The sequence below is a fragment of the Oncorhynchus nerka genome, linkage group LG3, assembly GCF_034236695.1.
Source record: "Oncorhynchus nerka isolate Pitt River linkage group LG3, Oner_Uvic_2.0, whole genome shotgun sequence".
Classification (NCBI taxonomy): Eukaryota; Metazoa; Chordata; class Actinopteri; order Salmoniformes; family Salmonidae; genus Oncorhynchus; species Oncorhynchus nerka.
Window position 1 is genome coordinate 32,336,251 of NC_088398.1, and position 26,191 is coordinate 32,362,441.

The 26,191-nt window shown below is 42.9% G+C and overlaps 1 protein-coding gene across 1 annotated transcript in view; it reads left to right on the plus strand.

Moving 5' to 3' along the window:
* The first annotated feature begins 3,268 nt into the window (after window positions 1–3,268).
* LOC115106891 (transcription factor HIVEP3) overlaps window positions 3,269–26,191 on the plus strand; it is a 103,326-nt gene continuing 80,403 nt past the window's right edge. The window contains 1 exon segment of the mRNA XM_029630085.2: window positions 3,269–13,015. The gene's annotated coding sequence lies outside the window, so the exon portion shown is untranslated.

The following is a 26,191-nucleotide window of genomic DNA, read 5'->3' on the forward strand; positions in this document are numbered from 1 at the left end:
TATGGTGGATTTATCAGTGGTGACAGTGTTTCCTATCTTCAGTGCAGTGGGCAGCTGGGAGGAGGTGTTCTTATTCTCCATGGACTTTACAGTGTCCCAGAACTTTTTTGAGTTAGTGTTGCAGGAAGCAAATTTCTGCTTGAAAAAGCTATCCTTGGCTTTTCTAACTGCCTGTGTATAATGGTTTATAGCTTCCCTGAACAGCTGCATATCACGGAGGATGTTTGATGCTAATGCAGAACGCCATAGGATGTTTTTGTGTTGGTTAAGGGCAGTCAGGTCTGGGGAGAACCAAGGGCTATATCTGTTCCTGGTTCTAAATTTCTTGAATGGGGCATGTTTATTTAAGATGGTTAGGAAGGCATTTAAAAAAAATATCCAGGCATCCTCTACTGACGGGATGAGATCAATATCCTTCCAGGATACCCCGGCCAGGTCGATTAGAAAGGCCTGCTCGCTGAAGTGTTTCAGGGAGCGTTTTACAGTGATGAGTGGAGGTCGTTTGACCGCTGACCCATTACAGATGCAGGCAATGAGGCAGTGATCGCTGAGATCTTGGTTGAAGACAGCAGAGGTGTATTTAGAGGGGAAGTTGGTTAGGATGATATCTATGAGGGTGCCCGTGTTTAAGGCTTTGGGGAGGTACCTGGTAGGTTCATTGATAATTTGTGTGAGATTGAGGGCATCAAGTTTAGATTGTAGGATGGCTGGGGTGTTACAGTTACCAGCCCTTTCAAGCTTAACATCCTTATCATTTATCGCCCTCCAGGTTCCCTCGGAGAGTTCATCAATGAGCTTGATGCCTTGATAAGCTCCTTTCCTGAGGACGGCTCACCTCTCACAGTTCTGGGCGACTTTAACCTCCCCACGTCTACCTTTGACTCATTCCTCTCTGCCTCCTTCTTTCCACTCCTCTCCTCTTTTGACCTCACCCTCTCACCTTCCCCCCCTACTCACAAGGCAGGCAATACGCTCGACCTCATCTTTACTAGATGCTGTTCCTCCACTAACCTCATTGCAACTCCCCTCCAAGTCTCCGACCACTACCTTGTATCCTTTTCCCTCTCGCTCTCATCCAACACTTCCCACACTGCCCCTACTCGGATGGTATCGCGCCGTCCCAACCTTCGCTCTCTCTCCCCCGCTACTCTCTCCTCTTCCATCCTATCATCTCTTCCCTCTGCTCAAACCTTCTCCAACCTATCTCCTGATTCTGCCTCCTCAACCCTCCTCTCCTCCCTTTCTGCATCCTTTGACTCTCTATGTCCCCTATCCTCCAGGCCGGCTCGGTCCTCCCCTCCCGCTCCGTGGCTCGACGACTCATTGCGAGCTCACAGAACAGGGCTCCGGGCAGCCGAGCGGAAATGGAGGAAAACTCGCCTCCCTGCAGACCTGGCATCCTTTCACTCCCTCCTCTCTACATTTTCCTCCTCTGTCTCTGCTGCTAAAGCCACTTTCTACCACTCTAAATTCCAAGCATCTGCCTCTAACCCTAGGAAGCTCTTTGCCACCTTCTCCTCCCTCTTGAATCCTCCTCCCCCTCCCCCCTCCTCCCTCTCTGCAGATGACTTCGTCAACCATTTTGAAAAGAAGGTCGACGACATCCGATCCTCGTTTGCTAAGTCAAACGACACCGCTGGTTCTGCTCACACTGCCCTACCCTGTGCTCTGACCTCTTTCTCCCCTCTCTCTCCAGATGACATCTCACGTCTTGTGACGGCCGGCCGCCCAACAACCTGCCCGCTTGACCCTATCCCCTCCTCTCTTCTCCAGACCATCTCCGGTGACCTTCTCCCTTACCTCACCTCGCTCATCAACTCATCCCTGACCGCTGGCTACGTCCCTCCCGTCTTCAAGAGAGCGAGAGTTGCACCCCTTCTGAAAAAACCTACACTCGATCCCTCCGATGTCAACAACTACAGACCAGTATCCCTTCTTTCTTTTCTCTCCAAAACTCTTGAACGTGCCGTCCTTGACCAGCTCTCCCGCTATCTCTCTCAGAATGACCTTCTTGATCCAAATCAGTCAGGTTTCAAGACTAGTCATTCAACTGAGACTGCTCTTCTCTGTATCACGGAGGCGCTCCGCACTGCTAAAGCTAACTCTCTCTCCTCTGCTCTCATCCTTCTAGACCTATCGGCTGCCTTCGATACTGTGAACCATCAGATCCTCCTCTCCACCCTCTCCGAGTTGGGCATCTCCGGCGCGGCCCACGCTTGGATTGCGTCCTACCTGACAGGTCGCTCCTACCAGGTGGCGTGGCGAGAATCCGTCTCCTCACCACGTGCTCTCACCACTGGTGTCCCCCAGGGCTCTGTTCTAGGCCCTCTCCTATTCTCGCTATACACCAAGTCACTTGGCTCTGTCATAACCTCACATGGTCTCTCCTATCATTGCTATGCAGACGACACACAATTAATCTTCTCCTTTCCCCCTTCTGACGACCAGGTGGCGAATCGCATCTCTGCATGTCTGGCAGACATATCAGTGTGGATGACGGATCATCACCTCAAGCTGAACCTCGGCAAGACGGAGCTGCTCTTCCTCCCGGGGAAGGACTGCCCGTTCCATGATCTCGCCATCACGGTTGACAACTCCATTGTGTCCTCGTCCCAGAGCGCTAAGAACCTTGGCGTGATCCTGGACAACACCCTGTCGTTCTCAAATAACATCAAGGCGGTGGCCCGTTCCTGTAGGTTCATGCTCTACAACATCCGCAGAGTACGACCCTGCCTCACACAGGAAGCGGCGCAGGTCCTAATCCAGGCACTTGTCATCTCCCGTCTGGATTACTGCAACTCGCTGTTGGCTGGGCTCCCTGCCTGTGCCATTAAACCCCTACAACTCATCCAGAACGCCGCAGCCCGTCTGGTGTTCAACCTTCCCAAGTTCTCTCACGTCACCCCGCTCCTCCGCTCTCTCCACTGGCTTCCAGTTGAAGCTCGCATCCGCTACAAGACCATGGTGCTTGCCTACGGAGCTGTGAGGGGAACGGCACCTCACTACCTCCAGGCTCTGATCAGGCCCTACACCCAAACAAGGGCACTGCGTTCATCCACCTCTGGCCTGCTCGCCTCCCTACCACTGAGGAAGTACAGTTCCCGCTCAGCCCAGTCAAAACTGTTCGCTGCTCTGGCCCCCCAATGGTGGAACAAACTCCCTCACGACGCCAGGACAGCGGAGTCAATCACCACCTTCCGGAGACACCTGAAACCCCACCTCTTTAAGGAATACCTAGGATAGGATAAAGTAATCCTTCTCCCCCTCCCCCCTTAAAAGACCTAGATGCACTATTGTAAAGTGGCTGTTCCACTGGATGTCATAAGGTGAAAGCACCAATTTGTAAGTCGCTCTGGATAAGAGCGTCTGCTAAATGACTTAAATGATGTAAATGTAAGCATGTTCCAGTTTAGGTCGCCTAGCAGCACGAGCTCTGAAGATAGATGGGGGGCAATCAGTTCACATATGGTGTCCAGAGCACAGCTGGGGGCAGAGGGTGGTCTATAGCAGGCGGCAACGGTGAGAGACTTGTTTTTAGAGAGGTGGATTTTTAAAAGTAGAAGTTCAAATTGTTTGGGTACAGACCTGGATAGTAGGACAGAACTCTGCAGGCTACATTTGCAGTAGATTGCAACACCGCCCCCTTTGGCAGTTCTATCTTGTCTGAAAATGTTGTAGTTTGGAATAAAAATTTCAGAATTTTTGGTGGTCTTCCTAAGCCAGGATTCAGACACAGCTAGAACATCCGGGTTGGCAGAGTGTGCTAAAGCAGTGAATAGAACAAACTTAGGGAGGAGGCTTCTAATGTTAACATGCATGAAACCAAGGCTATTACGGTTACAGAAGTCGTCAAAAGAGAGCGCCTGGGGAATAGGAGTGGAGCTAGGCACTGCAGGGCCTGGATTCACCTCTACATCGCCAGAGGAACATAGGAGGAGTAGAATAAGGGTGAGGCTAAAAGCAATAAGAATTGGTCGTTTAGAACGTCTGGAACAGAGAGTAAAAGGAGGTTTCTGGGGGCGATAAAATAGCATCAAGGTATAATGTACAGACAAAGGTATGGTAGGATGTGAATACAGTGGAGGTAAACCTAGGTATTGAGTGATGAAGAGAGAGATATTGTCTCTAGAAACATCATTGAAACCAGGAGATGTCATTGCATGTGTGGGTGGTGGAACTAATAGGTTGGATAAGGTATAGTGAGCAGGACTAGAGGCTCTACAGTGAAATAAGCCAATAAACACTAACCAGAACAGCAATGGACAAGACATATTGACATTAAGGAGAGGCATGCTTAGTCGAGTGATCAAAAGGGTCCAGTGAGTGGAGAGGTTGGTTGGGGGTCACGGCGATTTAGACAGATAGCCAGGCCATCGGTAGCAAGCTAGCATAGGATGGAGGTCTGTTATTAGCCACCTCTTGCGTTCCGTCAGTAGATTAGTGGGGTTCCGTGTGGTAGAGGGGATTAATCCAAATCACACAACAACAACAAAAAGAAAAACAATAGATATAGTTATAGAGGCCCAAGAAGAAAACATAATAATAATAAAAATAAAGAAATTGTCCGATTGTCTATTCAGATAGCAGCCGGTAAGACAGCTAGCGGTTAGCAGGCCGCAGATGGGCGTTCAGGTAACGTCGCGACGGATGAGCCAGCCGGATAACTCCTTCGGGTAGATAACGTCGGCAGTCCAGTTGTGAAGGCCCGGTGGGGCTCCGCGTAGGCAGTAAAACGGGTCCGGATAGGTGACTGCAGCCCAGGAGTGATTGATGGAACTCAGGAGTGATTGACGGAGCTGGCTAGCTCCGGAATAATTGATGTTTGCTCCGGAATCGACGAAAGCCGATAGTCACACGGATAGCAGCTAGCTAGCTGTGAGATCCAGGTATGAATGTCCAGAGAGCAGTTGAAATCCAGGGACATGGAGAGAAAAATTGGTCCGGTATGTTCCGTTCCGAGCCGCGCTGCGCTGCGCCGTACAAAACTGGCGATTGATTTTCTAGCTAAAGGATAGCTGATGACCACAAACCGTGGTTAGCTGAATACTAACGATTTGCCAGTAAAGAAGCTAACTAGCTTCTGAACTAGCTTCTGATTAGCTTCTGGATTAGCTTCTGGGCTAGCTTCTGGCTAGCTCCTGGCTAGCTTCTGGCTAGTTTCTGGCTAGCTTCTTGGAGTTTCTGGCTAGCTTCTTGGAGGATTACAGATTTGAGGTAAATAATACTTTTTTATAAATATAAATTGGTGAGGCGGGTTGCAGGAGAGTGTTTTGAAGATGAGTTGATGGAAAATAAAAATAAAATGTATGTGAAAAAAGTTGTAAATATATATATATATATATATATACGGGACATGACAAGACGAGGACAAAAGACGCCTGAACTGCTATGCCATCTTGGAAGAAAAAAAAGGATAGTGTCATGATCAAAGATATGATCAAGAGTCTCACATACAGTTTATCGTTTGGTCATTGTGCTGCCACTGAATGAATTGTGAGAAAGGCCTCAAAAAAGCTTTATATACCAGAGCTGCGAGAAAAGTTGTATATATTATTGAAACAATGTTGCGATTGTTTGTGAGAATGCCAAAAGGTGTGGTTCCCGTGGGGGAAAGATTCTATTGGGGAAAGGTTCCTGTGGGGGTTACCATGGAAGCCAAGAAGGGGAGTGAGGTGTGTGTGTGTGTGTGTGTGTGTGTGTGTGTGTGTGTGTGTGTGCTCAAACACACATTCATGTGGGGGTCTGTGAGAGGAAGTGTGCCCATCTGATGAATGGGCATGTGCCTGAACTCAATTTTATACACTAATTGTAGTCTCACCCATTCATTTCTAATGACCGGTCATATATGACCGGGAACACCACAGGTGTACAAAAGTTAAATAAAACACCCAAAATGTTACGGAAATCCTCAAAATGTATTTTGTGTGTTCAGATGCCCTGTGTGGACAAAGTCATGGAACCTTATGACAATCAAAATAAATCAACTACATATTTCAGAGAGAAAAATGGAGGGTTAAATGAACGTGTCACATAGTCACTGTAGCAGCATGAGCAACTAGTGCTAGCAATTCAGTGAACAACTATCCTAAAATGGAAATATCTGAAATGAATAACAAATAAACAAGTAATAATCAATCTCTTGAGTACCTGTTAATGAATGAAGTTGACAGCGACCAGAATAATTATCCTACGGTATAGAGTCCTCCTCTGGCATATTACCTGGTCTGCTGCTCCATCGTTATGGACATTACAGGTAAACTTGCATGCATATCATACAGGCCATGATTTTTTTAAATGACTAAATAAACTTTTACTGACTGTTTAAGAATGATTAAAAGCCAGAACAGTGGTGTATAAATGTGAAGCTAATATTGCATTAGAGCTGTTGATGTTTTTTTCTAATGAGTAGGTGTAGATTGTGATTCATTTATACAACTATCACACCTGTGCATATTATTAAATGACACTGATGTTCAAGATAACATGCTTTTATATTAGTTGATAACTAATATTGAAAGGTGATATGATGCAATCTTAGATTGGAAGGCTACTTCATCCTAATGTGAACTACATGCAGATTAGCTCGCTCACAAGACTAGCCAAATTAGATGCATTGTTGCTTGCATGCGATTGGCTGTGGTCTTGGGGGTGGCACAGCGTTGCCTGTCAGGCATTGTTCAGGGCCTAAATGTCCCAATAAGGCTTAATTGACCCATGAGCTCTTAGTTCAAGGTAAGGGACATTTAGCTTACTAACATTTTAACTTATAAACTGATAAGCTCCAAACACAAATGAAAGCATAATGTTAGCAATGACATGTATCATCCCTTAGTGTAGCAATCAATAAAAACATGCGCTGATCCACCTTCCTCAGCCACACTGTCAATCTATCATCAATACATCCACTCCTATTCATAGACTTTATCTTGTGATCTTGACAAAACAACTTTTGTTATGTTGTGTCCATGAGAAAATGATATTGTGATTGACTAAACAACTTGTGTTATGTCGTGATCATTAGAAAATGATCTGGTGATCGACAAAAAGTGTTTTATGTATTGATCGTGAGATACTGTACATAAGTTGTGATCTCGACATAACAAGGGAATCTTTTTTTTGTAATATGTCCTCTCTGGTCTTTCATACTAAACAGCCGATAAGCAGGATGATATCGCCTGCTCGCTAGCTGTCGTGTCCCTGGGGCGGCAGGGTAGCCTAGTGGTTAGAGCGTTGGACTAGTAACCAGAAGGTTGCAAGTTCAAACCCCCGAGCTGACAAGGTACGAATCTGAACAGGCAGTTAACCCACTGTTCCTAGGCCGTCATAGAAAATAAGAATTTGTTCTTAGCTGACTTGCCTCGTTAAATAAAATAAAAAACTAGCTAGGTTGGCAACGGGCTGTTTACTCAACATTTGACTTAAAATTCAGAGCTAGAGTTTTGCCTGGGCTGCAGACGGCTAATACAGGACTATTAATGTCCCGGTGCAGTACCCTACTTCCCGTGGCTTATGATGAGGCATCCTGAAAATAGTTTTTCTCAAAACTTCTTCTGTAGCGTCCGAACGGTTTGGCCGACAAACTATTATGACCCCTCTGTGGAAAGACGTGACTCTCACTAACATGAACATATTGGTTGTTTTGCCCTACGACCCTCCACAAGTGTTGTGAGACTCGTCTGAAATCGGTACCACCGATCTGCCAACTTCTGTCTGTAGCGTCTGACTGTGGAAAGGTGACTCTCACTAACATGTACAGTACCAGTCAAAAGCTTGGACACACATACTCATTCAAGGATTTTCTTTTTTTTTACTATTTGAATAGTGAAGACATCAAAACTATTGTGGCAGATGGCAGGGAGAGGTGAGGGGAGTGGTTATTGAAGGGAAATATCTTGCAGCCCGCTGGCTCTACCCCCGAGCCTTATATGGACTTCCTGCCCCAACGAGGCGTGGCTGTGGATCATTAAGCCAATGAGTGCTTGGGGATAAAAGAGGAAGTGGCCTGCACAAAGGGGCAGCGAAAGGAGGGAAAAATGTGTGTTATGAAGAGTGGGAGAAGAGAGAACAATATCTGTGAGATTACCTGTTGTGACCTGGACTGTCGGATTACCCCCCTTGTGTACCGAACCGGATTGTTTGAGGACTCGACTTTTAGGATTACCCCTAGATAACGGAGCGGACAACGAGAACGGCTCGTGGACTGTGAAGTAATTGGTGAATATATTTGAGATTCTTCATAGCCACCCTTTGCCTTGACAGCTTTGCCTTGACAGCTTTGCACACTCTTGGCATTCTCTCAACCAGCTTCATGAGGTAGTCACCTGGAATGCATATAACAGGTGTGCCTGGAATTTCTTTCCTCCTTAATGCATTTGAGAGCCAATCAGTTGTATTGTGTCAAGGTAGGGGTGGTACACAGAAGATGGCCCCATTTGGTAAAAAACCAAGTCCATATTATGGCAAGAAAAGCTCAAATAAGCAAAGAGAAATGACAGTCCATAATTACTTGAAGACATGAAGGTCAGTCAATGTGGAAAATGTAAAGAACTTTTTTGGCAGTCGCAAAAATCATCAAGCTCTATAATGAAACTGGCTCTCATGAGGACCGCCAAAGGAAAGAAAGAGCCAGAGTTACCTCTGCTGCAGAGAACAAGTTCATTAGAGTTACCAACTTCAGAAATTGCAGCCCAAATAAATAATTCACAGAGTTCAAGTAACAGACACATCTCAACTGTTCAAAGGAGACTGTGTGAATCAGGCCTTCATGGTTGAATTGCTGCAAAGAAACCACTACTAAAGGACACCAATAAGAAGAGACTTGTTTGGGCCAAGAAACACGAGCAATGGACATTAGATCGGTGAAAATCTGTCGTTTGGTCTGATGGGTCCAAATGTGAGATTTTTAGTTCCAACCACCGTGGCTTTGTAGGTGAACGGATGATCTCTGCATGTGTGGTTCCCACTGTGAATCATGGAGGAAGAGGTGTGATTGGTGTGGGCGTGCTTTGCTGGTGACACGGTCAGTGATTTATTTAGAATTCAAGGCACACTTAACCAGCATGGCTACCACAGCATTCTGCAGCAATACGCCATCCCATCTGGTTTGCGCTCATTTGTTCGCTCTGAAAATTACACTTTTTAAATAGAAAAATAACTATGCTTAAACCACATCAGGAGACTGCTTTTGAGGTCTGTGAGAAATTGTCTGGGACAAATAGAAGAAATTTCGATTTTTGGGTGAGTGGAGACTGCTTCGCTCTATTGAATCAGAGTAGCAGGATTAACTTCTCTTTACAGACAGGCAAACTAGGCAGTTCAGTTATTTAGAGAATGGTGCACAATGCTGAAAACTCAGATCTGTGCCTCGACACCTGTCCTGTCTCAGAGCTGTACGGACAATTCCTTTGACCTCATTGCTTGGTTTTTGCTCTGACATGCACTGTCAACTGTGGGACCTTAAATACTGTAGACAGGTGTGTGCCTTTCCAAATCATGTCCAATCAATTGAATTTACCACAGGTGGACCCCAATCAAGTTGTAGAAACAGAATGCACCTGAGCTCAATTTCAAGTCTCATAGCAAAGGGTCTGAATACTTATGTAAATAAGGTTTTTCTGTTTAGTTTTTTTCTACATTTGCAAAAATTTCTAAAAGCCTGTTTTGGCATTGTTATTATGGGTTATTGTGTGTAGATTGATGAGGACATGTTTTTATTTAATCCATTTTAGAATAAGGCTGTTTGGTAAAAAAAAAAGTCAAGGGGTCTGAATACTTTCCAAATATACTGTAAATGTCATAGTTAAACTAAATGCACTGTATTAGCTTCCAAAATGTAAGTAGGCATTATCTAATGCATTCTGATTAAATGGCTTGTCCTGCACTTTGTAAAAACCCAGATTGCATGTTGGGAAAAATATTGGTTATTTTCTAAACATAGTATAGAACAAGAAGGCTACTGTTATAAAGCTCCTAATTCACTGCTTATTGACAATGTTTCGATCTGAAACGGATCTTCGTCAGGTCAAACACACTGAGTGTTCACATCCCAAAATATATACATTTCACCTCACATGACCATTGCGGACATGATGCATAGTGGGTGCAAAAAAACATTTGTATATCTCTAATAATAATAGAGATTTAGAAATTATTTCGTACATTGAGACTTATGGAGTTATTTTGTCCCATAAATGATAAGACTCCAAATGTGGATTTGTCAAGTATGGGTGAGATGAGTGTTCAGACTATGGGTGACACAATGTAGAATGACATTTTCCATAGAACGAAAAAAACCTTTTTGAGCTAAATCCACTTTTTGTCCACCCAGATACAGAAATCTCTCCCTAGAAACATACTGCAGATTGGTGGAAAAATATTTCCAATTTTGAATAAGAAACGAGAATACAGAGTCTACATTAATCTCCCTAAAGAACAGAGGCAAGCATTTGACATTTAAAAAAATGATTCCACTTTGATAGTGAGTAATGCTGACAAGGGCGGAGCTGTGGTGTTGTTAAACCGTGATGACTATGTGAATGAGATCCGGGGACAATGGACAACACCGCTTTCTATCAGAAAGCTTGACTTTACACCACTGTTCAAAGAAGAGATTCACTGCAAGCTGATGTCTCTTATGGAAAGTGGAAACATTATGCAAAAAGAATATGAGTTCATGAAAGTAGACTATCCAATCAGGAGCATCATTCATACCTTACCAAAAATCCACAAACGTCTGGATAAGCCACCAGAGAGACCTATTGTGGCCTCCATTGACTGAAAATACTTCTGCTTTTATAGATTTATTTTTAAAAACCAGTGTGGTGTGACTCATTGCACATGTACGTGATTCTATGGACATGATTAACACCCTCAAGACAATGCACAATATCAATGGGGAGATGTTTATGGCTTGTTTTGACGTTGAATCACTGTATACTAACTGTATACTAACATCCCCCACCAGGGAGGCCTAGAAGCCATGACACACTACCTCAGTCAACGACCCACTGGCAAACTGCTATGGGTAGTAAAATGTCACCGAATTATGCCAATCTGAATGTGTTTTTTTATTTTTTAGAAGAAGAATGTGATTTTCAGCCCTAATAATTCATTCTTGCGACATATTAGACTCTGAAAATGCTTAATTGATGACATATTCGTTCTATTTCAGGGCACCGCAGAGGAACTTCATTGATTCCACTCCTTCATCAATTACATTGAAATTCACCCTCACATTTGATGCGCATGAAATACGTTTTCTTGACATTTTGAATAAGAGGGATGGGGGGGGTTAGTACGGATCTATACTCAACGACCGCTTCCACCCTACTCCGCTAAAAAAGAGCCTCCCCATTAGCCAATACAGTCGCATATGTAGGATTTGTAGTACACAGAGTGACTATGTCAAACAAACTGACCATCTGGATGAGCGTTTCAGACAGCAGGGTTACCTAGAGGAATGACACATTTGGTATACATATTATTATTTTCTGGAACCATTACATGCACCCATCTCATTGGTTTTTTTTTTTTAACTATTAGAGATATACAAATGTTTTTTTGCATCCACCATGCGTCATGTCTTGTGAGGTGAAATGTGTATATTTTGGGATGTGAACACTATGTGCTTGACCTGACGAAGATCCGTTTCGGATCAAAACGTTGTCAATAAGTGGTGAATTGGGAGCTTTAACTTGTTCTATACTAGTATTCTTTATTAGCCCAGCACCTATGTTTTTAAGGATGTGCGTATGACCACAAACTCTCCTCTCTAAACATAGCAATGCGAATGCAAAGAGGACTTGGTCCACAAAATAGTTGACGTGAACTGGCAAAAGAGTTGAGTCAATGTGAATACAAAGAGAACTGAGTTATTTTGCTCTCTTTTTTTTAAGTAGCTGAGAAGTATACCAATGTGTTATACCCTCTAAAGTGCTGGGAAAGTGGTGAAAATGTCAGTTTGTAAAGGTTGAGACAAAAAGTAGTTGATGTGGTAAGGTAACTAAGCTGTCTTTTTTATTGGTAGCAGATAATTATGTTCGGATTCCTGATTTGAATAGCAGATAAGTAGACCAATATGTCACACCCTAAGTTTTTGTCTAAAGTTCTGTGACAGTTGTAAAAATGTAAATTGTTTGGAAGTAGAGGTTAGATTTCATATGCTTTCTGTTTAACTTTAACTTTGGAAAGTGTTCAGTGTAGCATATTTTTGTCAAAAGTTGTGTTGTTCACAGTGAATGGTATGTTGGAAGTCTGGGAGTTGATTATATCACAACAGGACCTTTAGACCGGTCTGCACATTTTAAAGTTTGAATGAGGTGTCAGCTTAAAGCTGCAATATGTAACTTTTTGGGTGACCCAATTCACATAGAAATATCAATTATAGATCTGTCATTCTCATTGACAGCAAGTCTAAGAAGAGATAGTAGATATGTTCTATGTGCGCTATTGCTATGATTCACGTGATTAAGTTTCATTTTTGCATCTTTTGGTTTTATACACCAGCTTGAAATACGGAAAATATATTTCACAGCTGTTTAGATTGTACACTATACTTGCTTTTTTTTGTCACATAAACTGAAATTGGGTAAACGTGTAGAGGAATCGTTTTCCAGGTAGTAATTATAAGAAGTATGACGAATATTTAAAGTGGGGACTCTTGCCTTGTAAACCCCATTAATAAGAAGTATGAAGAAGATTTAAAGTTGGAACTTTTGCTTCACAAGTCCCATCTATTTAAAATGTCCTAGCAAGCCAGGCCAACGGGAGACGAGGAAAGGGGGCGGGATCCTTTTGACGTCTCGTGCGGCGGCGCTGAGTGTTTGTGTAGCGGGAGATTGTGTTTTTGTTGTTCTAATCAGCTGAATGTGGCTTCGTAGTTCCAGTTTGACAAGCCCCCCAGTTTGTTTAGTGCAAGATCTGCACTGCACACACCGCGACACAGCTGAGGGAATGCGGACTTCTGGCCCTTTCGCTACGGGTTACATTGCTACAGTACCCACACCGTAGCAAGCTGGTAAGTAGTGCTAAACGGTGTAACTTCACGCTATGTATTTTAGTCTTTCGAATGCTTGAGTTCGTGAATAATTTGATGCCATTATGTCCAAGCTCTATGAAATATGAAGAAATATGGCAGTTCTGGGCTAATGCTGTGAAGCATATTTTTCCAATATTTGAGCTGCTCAAGATTCAAGTTGCCTAATCTCAGTGTAAAGTGGACAGTATTATATTGTTACTGTAACGGTATTGGAACTGTGGTACATGCCGTGAATTGAATTGCACTTCCTGACTGTCAAGTCACAGAGTTTCTAAACCCAGAGTCACAACATCGCAAGACTTTCGGGAACGCTTGCGAAACAGACCAACAGACCAGTTCCAGGTTTGGTGTTTGACAACTCAATGAGAGTAATTCTTCCTTAGTTAATGTTCTTGAAATGTAAAGGCACAACCTTGATTCGAGCCAATGTCTTAAGTAGTTGAATACTCCAGCCTCTTGAAGGTGACAAACGGACGTTTTCATTTAATTCAGAAACGACTTCATATCGAAGGAGGGCCTTTATCTGACAGCTTGCACATGCGCAGTTTGGCGCGAGACGACCCACTTACGTATTTCTGCGCATGAGTTTCGCGAGCTTAACATCGCCATGACATCGCCAAGTGTGATCGTGGATCTCTACTGAAGAAGCCGTTTCTGCCTATCTTCATACTGTACTGTCTTTGATAAAATTTTGAATATGTTATGTTATTATTGATAGGAATGTTGAATGTTGTATTTTGACATAGGATAAAACAAGAATATGCTCTATATTTGACATGCGCGCAACTGTCTGAAAACAGACATTTTTTTTTGTAATATAGCCTAATATTTAGCATTTCTAGTATTAATTGTGTGCGTAAAATAAATATGCATTTTTTTTGTTTTTGTTTTTGGTTACATTCTTGTGCAATCGGGAAAAAGAAGGGTGTTCAAAAATCGTTCAGCCTACCTGCCTTCATTCACCAACGTCAAGTCTGACCATTTAAATGAATGAATGTGCTAACTTGCTCAACATAGTCTTGATGATTGCAGTTGATCATGTTATACAGTGAATAATAGCTTAGAATAGTCTACATAGGCCTACATCTGCCAAGATGCGAGTTCCAGAAATATAATCTTGCAATGTGAAAGCAAAGAATTGCATTCAACCAGTTTTGGCTTGCTGTTGATGATGAATTCTGGAGACCGCCACTGCCCAGAATGAAATTACGCATATAGCCTAGTGATGGGCTGCTTTGTTGGGAAACTTGAGTCAGTGCACGGTAGTGGGTCGCCTGGCTGAAAACACACATTACAATAATGTTGATCGTATGAGATCTCCTTATACTGGTGATATGACATTTTCTGTGCATTGGTCATAGACATGGTCAATACATTTTTGTTATTGTCTGCGTTTGGTGCGATGCGTTCGTGGTTCCTTTTTACTCACGCTAAAAAGTACTGCCACCAGGGGCATTTTAGGACAAAAAGTTAGACTATACTGTAGGCCTACATGACATGCCCATGATCTAAAAATATGTTTTGAATGAAATCCTGAAGCGTTTGCTTTGCATCTATTCCTTATTTCCTTTTATATTTTCTATTACCTAATATATTGATGGGTCATTACTTAGTGTGTGTAATTTTAAAATCTGCATACATTTCTTTCATTTTTATACTGTCCTTCATTCAGAGAGAACTAGCTCGCTCTTTTGGAAGTTTCGAATTTTCACTGCACATTCCTAATAATCTCATTCACAACCCATCAGTGTTTCATTACAAATACATCTACCAATTTCAATCATCTGTTGCCTCCCTCTTTATTATTTTCCCTGTACAAGTGTCATTACAGTTTAAGTGTAATACTGACTAGCACCACCAAGACATTTTCTGACAGAATGTGTCCAAGATGCTCTCTGATCGTCCTCTGCAATTGGTTGGTTGGTCGTTTCATTTTGTTGTTGATTTATAATTGATTTCTGCCTCCTCTCCTAACAGCTAAGTAGAGGATGTCACTTCAATAAGGTGTTGAAATATAAACATTGTATTTTAAAACAAAAAATTGTGTTCCTCTAGTAACTAAAATAAAATTGTATTGGTCGCATACACATACTGTATTTAGTAGATGTTACTGCGGGTGTAGCGAAATGCTTGTGTTCCTAGCTCCAACAGTGCAGTAATATCTAAGACACACACACAAAAAAGTCAAATAATGGAATTTAGACATTTTAGGTGTGTGTGTGTGTAGTGCATTCGGAAAGTATTCAGACTTTTTCCACATTTTGTTACATTACAGCATTACTCTAAAATTGATTAAATAAATAAAACATCCTCATCAATCTACACACATTACACCATAATGACAAAGCAAGAAATTGTTGCAAATGTATAAAAAGACAAAAAAATGGATCACATTTACATAAGTAATCAGACCTTTTACTCAGTACTTTGTATGATGCTACAAGCTTGGCACACCTGTATTTGAGGAGTTGCTCACATTCTTCTTCTCTGCAAATCCTCTCAGGCTCTATCAGGGTGGATGGGGAGTGCCGCTGCTCAGCTATTTTAAGGTCTCTCCAGAGATGTGCAATCAGGTTCAAGTCCGGGCTCTGGCTGGGCCACTCAAGGACATTCAGAAACTTGTCCCGAAGTCACTCCTGCATTATCTTAGCTGTGTGCTTAGGCTCGTTGTCCTGCTGAAAGGTGAACCTTTGCCCCAGTCTGAGGCCCTGAGTGCTCTGGAGGTTTTCATCAAGGTTCTCTCTGTACTTTTCTCCATTCATCTTCATCTATCCCTCAATCCTGCCTCTGAAAAACATCCCCACAACATGATGCTGTCACCACCGTGCTTCACCGTAGGGATGGTGCCAGGTTTCCGCCAGACATGAATCTTGGCATTCAGGCCAAGTTCAATCTTGGTTTCATCAGACCAGATAATCTTGTTTCTCATGGTCTAAGAGTCCTTTTGGTGCCTTTATGCAACTCCAAGTGGGCTGTCATGTTCCTTTTACTGAGGAGTGGCTTCCGTCTGGCCACTCTACTATAAAGGCCTGATTGGTGGAGTGCAGCAGAGATGGTTGTCCTTCTGGAAGGTTCTACCATCTCCACAAAGGACCTCTGGAGCTCTGTTCAAGTGAACATGGGGTTCTTGGTCATGTCCCTGACCAAGGCCCTTCTCTCCTGATTGCTCAGTTTGGTCCTGCGGCCAGCTCTAAGAAGAGTCTTGGTGGTTCCAAACTTCCTCCATTTTAAGAATGATGGAGGCCACTGTTTTCTTAGGGATCTTCAATGCTACAGAAATGTTTTTGTACCCTTCCCCAGAAGGGTACCTCTGCACAGTCCTGTCTCTGAGCTTTACGGACAATTCCTTTGACCTCATTACTTGGTTTTTGCTCTGACATGCACTGTCAACTGTGGGACCTTATACCGTAGACCGGTGTGTGCCTTTCCAAATCATGTCGAATCAATTGAATTTACTACAGGTGGACTCCAATCAAGTTCTGGAAACATCTTAAGGATGATCAATGGAAACAGGATGCACCTGAGCTCAATTTTGAGTCTCTTAGCAAAGGGTCTGAATACTTATTTAAATAAGGTATTTCTGTTTTTTATGTTAAATAAATTTGCAAAAAAAATCTAAACCTGTTTTCGCTTTGTCATTATGGGATATTGTGTGTAGATTGAGGGGGACATTTTTAATTTAATCCATTTTAGAATATGTCTGTAACATCAAAAAATGTGGAAAAAGTCAAGGAGTCGGAGTACTTTCCGAATGCACTGCAGTAGTGTGCACTTCAACTGAGCCGCGGGATCCAAAATCCAAAACTATATGAAATCAAAATTTACAATGAAACACTGTCAGAACTTTACAAAAACAATATACCGAGGTCTCTCGCTCAGATGACATCATTGCTTTTAACAATGCAATGCTCACAATACTAACTAGCAGCAGCAGCAGTAGCTAGCAGCAGTAGGATAGAATATGTATCTGAAGAATACTTAGCATAATGGCTGTCGATTTTATGAGCTCTTAACCAACTGTGCTATTTAAAAAATAAAATGTATTTTTTATTTTTATTTGTTTAACTTATTTTGTACATAATGTTGCTGCTACCGTCTCTTATGACCGAAAATAGCTTCTGGACATCAGAACAGCGATTACTCACCTTGAATTGGATGAATACTTTTTCTTTAATGAGTCGGACGAGAGTGATTTACTCCAGACACCCAAACAGGCCTTCATCCCCGTCATTCGCAGGGAAAAAGAGACTGAGATTTCGCGGAAGGAGATTGGGGTCCATTGTGAGGATCCGGTCGACGAGTGGCTAATCTGCCTTTGCCATCGGTACTATTGGCCAACGTACAATCGCTGGAGAATAAAGTGGACAAACTAAAAGCACGTACATCCTACCAATGGGACATTAACTGTAATATCTTGTTTCACTGAGTCGTGGCTGAATGACAACATGAATAACATACAGCTGTATCGGTAGATTAGAACAGCAGCCTCTGGTAAAACACGGAGCGGGGGCCTAAACAACAGAAAATAACTCTAGACCATCTTTACTCCATACACAGAGACTCGTACAAAGGTCTCCCTCGCTCTCCATTTGGCAAATCTGACCATAATTCTATCCTCCTTAAATTAAAGCAGGAAGCACCAGTGACTCTGTAAATAAAAAAAGTGGTCAGATGAAGCAGATGCTAAACTACAGGACTTTTGCTAGCACAGACTGGAATATGTTCTGGGATTCTTCCGATGGCATTGAGGAGTACACCACATCAGTCACTGGCTTTGTCAGTAAGTGCATCGGTGACGTCGTCCCCACAGTGACTGTACGTACATAACCCAAACAGAAGCCATGGATTACAGGCAACATCTGCACTGAGCTAAAGGCTATAGCTGCCGCTTTCAAGTACCGAGACTCTAACCCGGAAGCTTATAAGAAATCCTGCTATGCCTTTAGACGAACCATCATACAGGCAAAGCGTGAATACAGGACTAAGATCAATTTGTACTACACCGGCTCCGACGCTCGTCGGATGTGGCAGGGCTTGCAAACTATTACAGACTACAAATGGAAGCACCGCCGCGAGCTGCCCAGTGACACGAGCCTACTAGACGGGCTGAATTACTTCTATGCTCGTTTCGAGGCAAATGACACTGGTACGTGCATTAGGGCATCAGCTGTTCCGGATGACTGTGATCACGCTCTCCACAGGCGATGAGAGTAAGACCTTTTTTAACAGGTCAACATTCACAAGGCCACAGTGCCAGATGGTTTACCAGGACGTGTACTCCAAGCATGTGCTGATCAACTGGCAAGTGTCTTCACTGACATTTTCAACCTCTCCCTGCCTGAGTCTGTAATACCAACATCTTTCAAGCAGACCACCCTGTGCCCAAGAAGACTAATTCAACCTGCCTAAATCACTACAGACCCGTAATACTCACATCTGTAGCCATGAAGTGCTTTGAAAGGCTGATCATGGCTCACAACACCATTATCCCAGAAACCCTAGACCCACTGGAATTTTCATACCGGCCCAACAGATCCACAGATGGATTCTCTATTGCACTTCACACTGCCCTTTCACACCTGGACAAAAGGAACACCTATGTGAGAATGCTATTCACTGACTACAGCTTAGCGTTCAACACCATAGTGCTCTCAAAAGCTCATCAATAAGCCAAGGTCCCTGGGACTAAACACCTCCCTCTGCAACTGGATCCTGGAATTCCTAACGTGCCGCCCCCAGGTGGTAAGAGTAGGTAACAACACATTCGCCATGCTGATCATCGACACGGGACCCCTCGGGTGCGTGCTCAGTCCCCTCTTGTAATCCCTGTTCACTCATGACTGCACAGCCAGGCACGACTCAATGACTGTCAATGACACAACAGTGGTAGGCCTGATCACCGACAACGATGAGACAGCCTATAGGGAGGAGGTCCGAGAACGGACCGTGTGCTGCAAGGACAACAACCTCTCCCTCAACATGATCAAGACAGAGGAGATGATTGTGGACTACAGGAAAAGGAGGACCGAGCACGCCCCCATTCTCATAGATGGGGCTGTAGTGGAGCAGATTGAGCGCTTCAAGTTCCTTTGCCGTCCACCTCTACAAAAATCGAGAATGGTCCAAATACACCAAGATAGTCGTAAATAGGGCACGGCAAAGCCTATTCCCCCTCAGGAGACTGAAATGATTTGGCATGGATCCTCAGATCCTCAAAAAGTTCTACAGCTGCACCATTGAACGCATCCTGACGGGTTGCATCATTGCCTGGTATGGCAACTGCTCGGCCTCCGACCGCAAGGCACTACAGAGGGTAGTGCTTACGGCCCAGTACGTCACTGGGGCCAAGCTTCCTGCCATCCAGGACCTCTATACCAGGCGGTGTCAGAGGAAGGCCCTAGTCATACTGCTCTCTTTATCGCACAGCAACTGGTACCGGAGCGCCAAGTCTAGGTCCAAGAGGCTTCTGAACAGCTTCTACCCCCAAGCCATAAGACTCCTGAACATCTAGACTATTTGCATTGCCCCCCCCTTCTTTTACGCTGCTGCTGCTCTCTGTTATCTATGCATAGTCACTTTAATAACTCTACCTACATGTACATATTACCTCGACTAACCGGTGCCCCCTGTACATAGCCTTGCTTTTCTTATTTTACTGCTGCTCTTTAACCTCTCTGTGCAAGCGTTCCCGCTAGCGACCCACCTCGACAACATCCGGTCAAAATACAGAAAGAGTCATAATAAACTTTCATAAAAATACAAGTGTTATACATCGGCTTAAAGATTAACTTCTTGTTAATCCAGCCGCTTTGTCAGATTTCAAAAAGGCTTTACGGCGAAAGCGTAAGAAGCTATTATCTGATGATAGCACAACCAGTAAACAGAGGGTAGGATATTTCAACCCTGCAGGCGCTACACAAAACGCAGAAATAAAATATAAAACATGCCTTACCTTTGACGAGCTTCTTTTGTTGGCACTCCAATATGTCCCATAAACATCACAATTGGTCCTTTTTGTTTGATTAATTCCGTCCATATATATCCCAAATTTCCATTTATTTGGCGTGTTTGATCCAGAAAAAAAACAGCTTCCAAATTGTGCAACGTCACTACAAAATATTTCAAAAGTTGCCTGTAAACTTTGCCAAAACATTTCAAACTACTTTTGTAATACAACTTTAGGTATTTTTAAACGTTAATAATCAATCAAATTGAAGACTGGTCTATCTGTGTTCAATACAGGAAGACCTCAAACCAAGCTACTTTTCAAGTCTTGCTCAACTCTCAACAGTGTTACAAAGTTCCTAGATGGCCATACTTCTTCATTGCACAAAGGAATAACCTCAACCAAATTCCAAAGTCTGGTGACATCCAGTGGAAGCGGTAGGAACTGAAAACAAGTTCCTAAGAAATATCGTTTCCCAATGAGAATTCACTGAACAGACAGAGACCTAAAAAATTAAAATTGGAACGGTTAGTCCTCTGGGTTTTGCCTGCTACATAAGTTCTGTTATACTCAGACATGATTCAAACAGTTTTAGAAACTTCAGTGTTTTCTATCCACATCTACTAATAATATGCATATCTTATATTCTTGGCATGAGTAGCAGGAAGTTGAAATTGGACACGCTATTTATCCAAAAGTGAAAATGCTGCCCCCTATACCTTAAGAAGTTTTAATTATTTGTTACTTTTATGTCGTTTTCGTTGGTATTTTTCTTAACTGCATTGTTGGTTAAGGGCTTGTAAGTAAGCATTTCACTGTAAGGTCTACACCGGTTGTATTCGGTGCATGTGACAAATAACATTTGATTTGATAAACTATACACAACAGCCATGATGCAACATTCAAGAAGACACTCAATGTTTGACACGTGTTGATGTTGGTCGCATACACATACTGCATTTAGCAGTTTGGGCCCCTGAGTGGTGCAGCAGTCTGTCTCAGTGTTAGAGGCGTCAGTACAGACCCTGGTTCGATTCCAGGCTGTATCAAAACCGGCTGTGATTGGGAGTCCCATAGGGCGGCGCAAAATTGGCCCAGTGTCGTCCAGGTTAGGGCTTGGCCGGGGTAGTCCGTCATTGTAAATAAGAATTTGTTCTTAACTGATTTGCTTAGCTAAAAAAATATATATATGTTGGACATGTGAGCCTTTTGTAGTGAAAGTGGAAATAATTGGTGATCTGACAGGATCAGGCAGCACCACTTGTTGGATATCTGGCCATGGTCTCATTTTAAGAGAGGCAGTGCTGAGTCAGACATGGGCCTTACAGCCCTGAACTAACAGGCAGATTAAGAACATACTCACTAGTTATGTGGAGTGATGTATACACTAGCTGTTTTAGTTTAGCTCTCCCTCAGCACATGCCACCTACAAATCTTATCTCTGGCCTGTCTTAACAGTTGGCTTCCCGCAATCACTGCTGGATTGTGGCGGTCTTGCTTTGCTGAAAAATAACACGCAGGGGTTATCCTTAGGACATGCTTGGAAAAGCAGGCAAAATAAAATCTAGGTGGATTTATGACTATTTAATTGCACCCCGGGCAAGGTGGCACTTGGCTGGTAATACCAGTTTAAGCTAATGAACAGAAGAAGATAAATGCACTATTAATGGGATAGTTCTGTATTTTGGCAATGAAACCCTTTTTCTACTTCCTCAGAGTCGGATGAACTCGTGGATGGATACCTTTTTTTATGTATCTGTGTCCAGTATGATGGAATTTAGAGGTAGTTTTGTGAGCCAATTGCGATAATGCTAGTTAGAAACTTCCTTCATACTGGACGAGAGACATACAAATGGTATCCTTGAGTTAATCTGACTATGGGGAGGTAGATAAAAAGCCTCATTGCCAAAATCCCAAGAAGAATTTAGTGGTTAAGTTTCCAACCTTCCACAATGAAGCAGCCTGTTTTCTTAAGAGAAATGATCTGGTTATGATATCATTGCCTTTTCCTGATCAAGGTTGCCTATACTGCACCAACAAAACACCACCTCTTAACTTCATAGAGACAACCTCTAGGGGCCAGTTTCCCTGATACAGATTAAGCCTAGTTCTGAACTAAAAAGCATGGTCAATGGCCCCTAGTCTAAAGGCCTAGATCCAGGCCTTGCTACCCAGTCTTTCCTTAGCTCTGGGGCTGCAGTGAAGTCAGTGAAGTACAGTTATGCTCTTTGTGCTGATGGGGATCAGTGTAGAGAGGCCAATATGAAATTCTTTTTTCAGAGAATTGTGTTTGAGCCACTTGTTGTGCCGGTGGGGGACAGCAGCGCTAGCTCAGCATGGAGCCTGGGAGGTTTTGGGTTTGTTTCTTCGGGAAGGTCAATTGTTTGAAGTCATTGTAAAGTAAACCACTTGATCATTAAAACCATTTAGTGCTTACTCCGATAAGCACTAAATGGTTGTGGTGAAAATGGTCAAAAGTTATAGGTTGAGTTTTTATAAGTTGGCAGAAGCACACCTGCTTGTGTAACCTTTTATTTTACTAGACTTGTTAAGTATGATTACTTTGATATAAAACTTCAACTGAATGTTATTGGAGAACCTTGCATAACTTTACCAGTGGGTGATTTTTATAGGGGTGAGTGCTAAATATACTAGCTATTCAAGATTTTGGCATTCACTGTTTGATAGGAATTTGAATAGTCCCAATATATCAGCACGCAGGCTGTGCAGCACACAGGTACAGGTATTGTGTGTGTGGGTGCGACGTGCATGGGTGTGTGCGTGCATCGTGTCTGTTCCTGTAGTTCTCGTGTCCCTGGCTCACACAGTGCTTCAGATGGGTGACAGCGATTTTCTGCCAATTAACACAGAACCTCTCTCTCAAACACACACACACACACCTTGCGCCCCCCTCCTCATCTCTCATACACCGAATCAGCGAAGCAGGTGACAACATGCCGATTTAAATGCTGTCTGTCCTCTTCTTACTGTGTAGCTTGTGTTTATGTTCGTGTCTGAGAAACTGTGACCATGACTCTGTGGCTGTTATTGTAGTTGTACATTTCCCTTGCTTTGACCTGCCTGTGTTCATTGAAAGTACACACACACACACACACACACACACACACACACACACACACACACAGTGTTTATTCCCAGAGACTGGTCCTAGGGACAGATGTAAACAGGCGTAGACAACCTTTTCATGTCCCTGCTGCTGGTCATTAATCCTGTTCTCTGAAACACAAGGGAATAATAGAACCACTGTGTCCCTCAGAGAAGAGGGAGCCAGGAACAAGGCCCTGGACACACACATTTTTGTGGGGGGGGCTGAAAACAAGAGACCTGGAGCACTGTTCAGGAAGCAAACTGGTAAACTAGCCTGATTATTTCAGCAAGGTCATGAATTAATTGGATGTCATAAGGTGAATGCACCAATTTGTAAGTCGCTCTGGATAAGAGCGTCTGCTAAATGACTTAAATGTAAATGTAATTAATTGTTAAGGCACAACATGCATCCTTAAAATGTAGACAGAGATCATCAATTCGATTCAACCGCGGGCCAAACATTTCTAAAAACCTGTTTTCACTTTGCCATTATGGGGTATTGTGGGTAGATTGATGAGGAAAACATTTTATTTAATCCATTTTAGAATAATGCTGTAACGAAACAAAATATGGAAAACGGGAAGGTGTCTGAATACTTTCCGAATGCCTTGTATATCCATGGCCCAGACCCATCCTAGTGTGTTGGCTACCTCAACGAATGAGTCTTCGGTAGCAGACTCGACTGATGTTATTGTGGTTGGTTCTGCAGTAAGCGTAGATGGGGAGGATGTTGTTACTGTAACCCTCCTTACTCCCACGTTAATCATTACATGTGCTCATATCTAACAACAGAACATGGGCTCATATGAGAGCTTTTGCATGGCTCAGTTGTCAAATAGCTCCCAACATGAAATGGTCTTAATGGTACCAAATGCCTGTAACCACACAAGGCCTTTAGGTAACAGCTCTCCCACTGAGGTTTAGTGTGTGGAGAAAATATTGTCTGTTCTACTTCTGCCTGGGCGATATCTTTGTGTAAACTGAAGTTGGCTGTGACAATCCCTCATTTTATAGGCTTCTTTTGGGAGAGGGAATGCAGAGAAAGTGTGTGTGTCTGCTTAGTCTCTTGTGCAACAGTGGCAGTGTGACTACAATTACTGTATGTCTGTAGTGGCAGGTAAGAACAGTGTTTTGGAGGGGTGTCTTGTTTTAGGAATGGATAAGAAAGCGACTGCCCATGCAGTGTCTGCTGTCCAGAGCTGGTGACTGGTCTCTTTTATCTCATTGACATGGGATACCATTAGAATGGAGGCTTACCTGTAACCTTCACACGTTAACATTTTTCATGGAATTCTATAGCCTTGTGGATGCAGGGTCCAAATGACCAGGGCTAGATAGTGCTGTGTGGTTGGGGACAGAAGCACCAGATCATCAGCAAACAGTAGACATTTGACTTCAGTTTCTTGTAGGGTGAGGCCAGGAGAGTAGACTGTTCCAGTGCCCTGGCCGATTCGTTGATATACACTACCGGTTAAAAGTTTTAGAACACCTACTCATTCAAGTTTTTTTTGTTATTTTTACTATTTTCTACATTGTAGAATAATAATGACAACATCAAAACTATGAAACAACACATGTAGAATCATGTAGTAACCAAAAAAGTCTTAAACAAAACAAAATATATTTTATTTTTGAGATTCTTCAAATAACCACCCTTTGCCTTGATGACAGCTTTGCACACTATTGGCGTTTTCTCAACCAGCTTCACCTGGAATGCTTTTCCAACAGTCTTGAAGGAGTTCCCACATATGCTGAGCACTTGTTGGCTGCTTTTCCTTCACTCTGCGGTCCGACTCATCCCAAACCATCTCAATTTGGTCGAGGTCGGGTGATTGTGAAGGCCAGGTCATCTGATACAGCACTCCTCACTCTCCTTCATAGTAAAATTGCCCTTACACAGCCTGGAGATGTGTTGGGTCATTGTCCTGTTGAAAAACAAATGATAGTCCCACTAAGCCCAAACCATGGCGTAATCTCTGCAGAATAATGTGGAAGCCATGCTGGTTAAGTGCCTTGATTTTTTTCTTCTTCAAATCAGTGTCACCAGCAAAACACCATCACACCACCTCCGTGCTTTACGGTGGGAAATACATGCGGAGATCATCCGTTCATCCACACCGCGTCTCACAAAGACACGGCGGTTGGAACCAAAAATCTCCAATTTGGACTCTAGACCAAAGGACATATTTCCACTGGTCTAATGTCCATTGCTCATGTTTCTTGGCCCAAACAAGTCTCTTCTTCTTATGTGTACCTTTTTAGTAGTGGTTTCTTTACAGCAATTTGACCATGACGGCCTGATTCACACAGTCTCCTCTGAACAGTTGATGTTGAAATGTGTTAGTTGAACTCTGTGAAGCATTTATTTGGGCTGCAATTTCTGAGGCTGGTAACTCTAATGAACGTATCCTCTGCAGTATAGGTAATTCTGGGTCTTCCTTCCCTATGGTGGTCCTCATGAGAGCAAGGTTTTTTTTGCCAATTGTTTACCTTACACTTGTTGTTTGTTTACTTGGATTTTATAATGTATGTTTTTATTTCCCCCAACACCACTTTCCATACATCTGTATAGCAGGCACTCATGCCAAATTGAGTCTCAAGCTTTAAAAAAAATCAACACAGCATGAGAAGACTTTGCCTTTGTTTGTTTGTCAATTAGGGTGTGCAGGGTGAATGTGGTCTGTTGTATGGTAATTTGGTAAAAAGCGTATTTGACACTTGCTCAGGTTTCTGTTTGATGCATACGGTAGTTGTTTTGGTCAAATTTGTCTCCATTTTTGTGGATTGGGGTGATCAGTCCTGGGTTCCAAATATTGGGGAATATGCCAGAGCTGAGGATGCTGTTGAAGTAAAGCCAATTGGACCAATTTGTGGTCTGTATATTTTATAATTTCATTTAGGATACCATCAACCCCACAGGCCTTTTTGGGATGGGGGGTTTGTAATTTTGTCCTGTAGTTCATTACATGTATTTGGATAATCCAGTGTGTTCTGGTAGTCTTTAATAGTTGATTCTAAGGTTTGTTTGATCACGTATATATTTTTCTGTTTGTTCTTTGTTATAGAGCCAAAAAGATTGGAGAAGTGGTTTATCCATACAT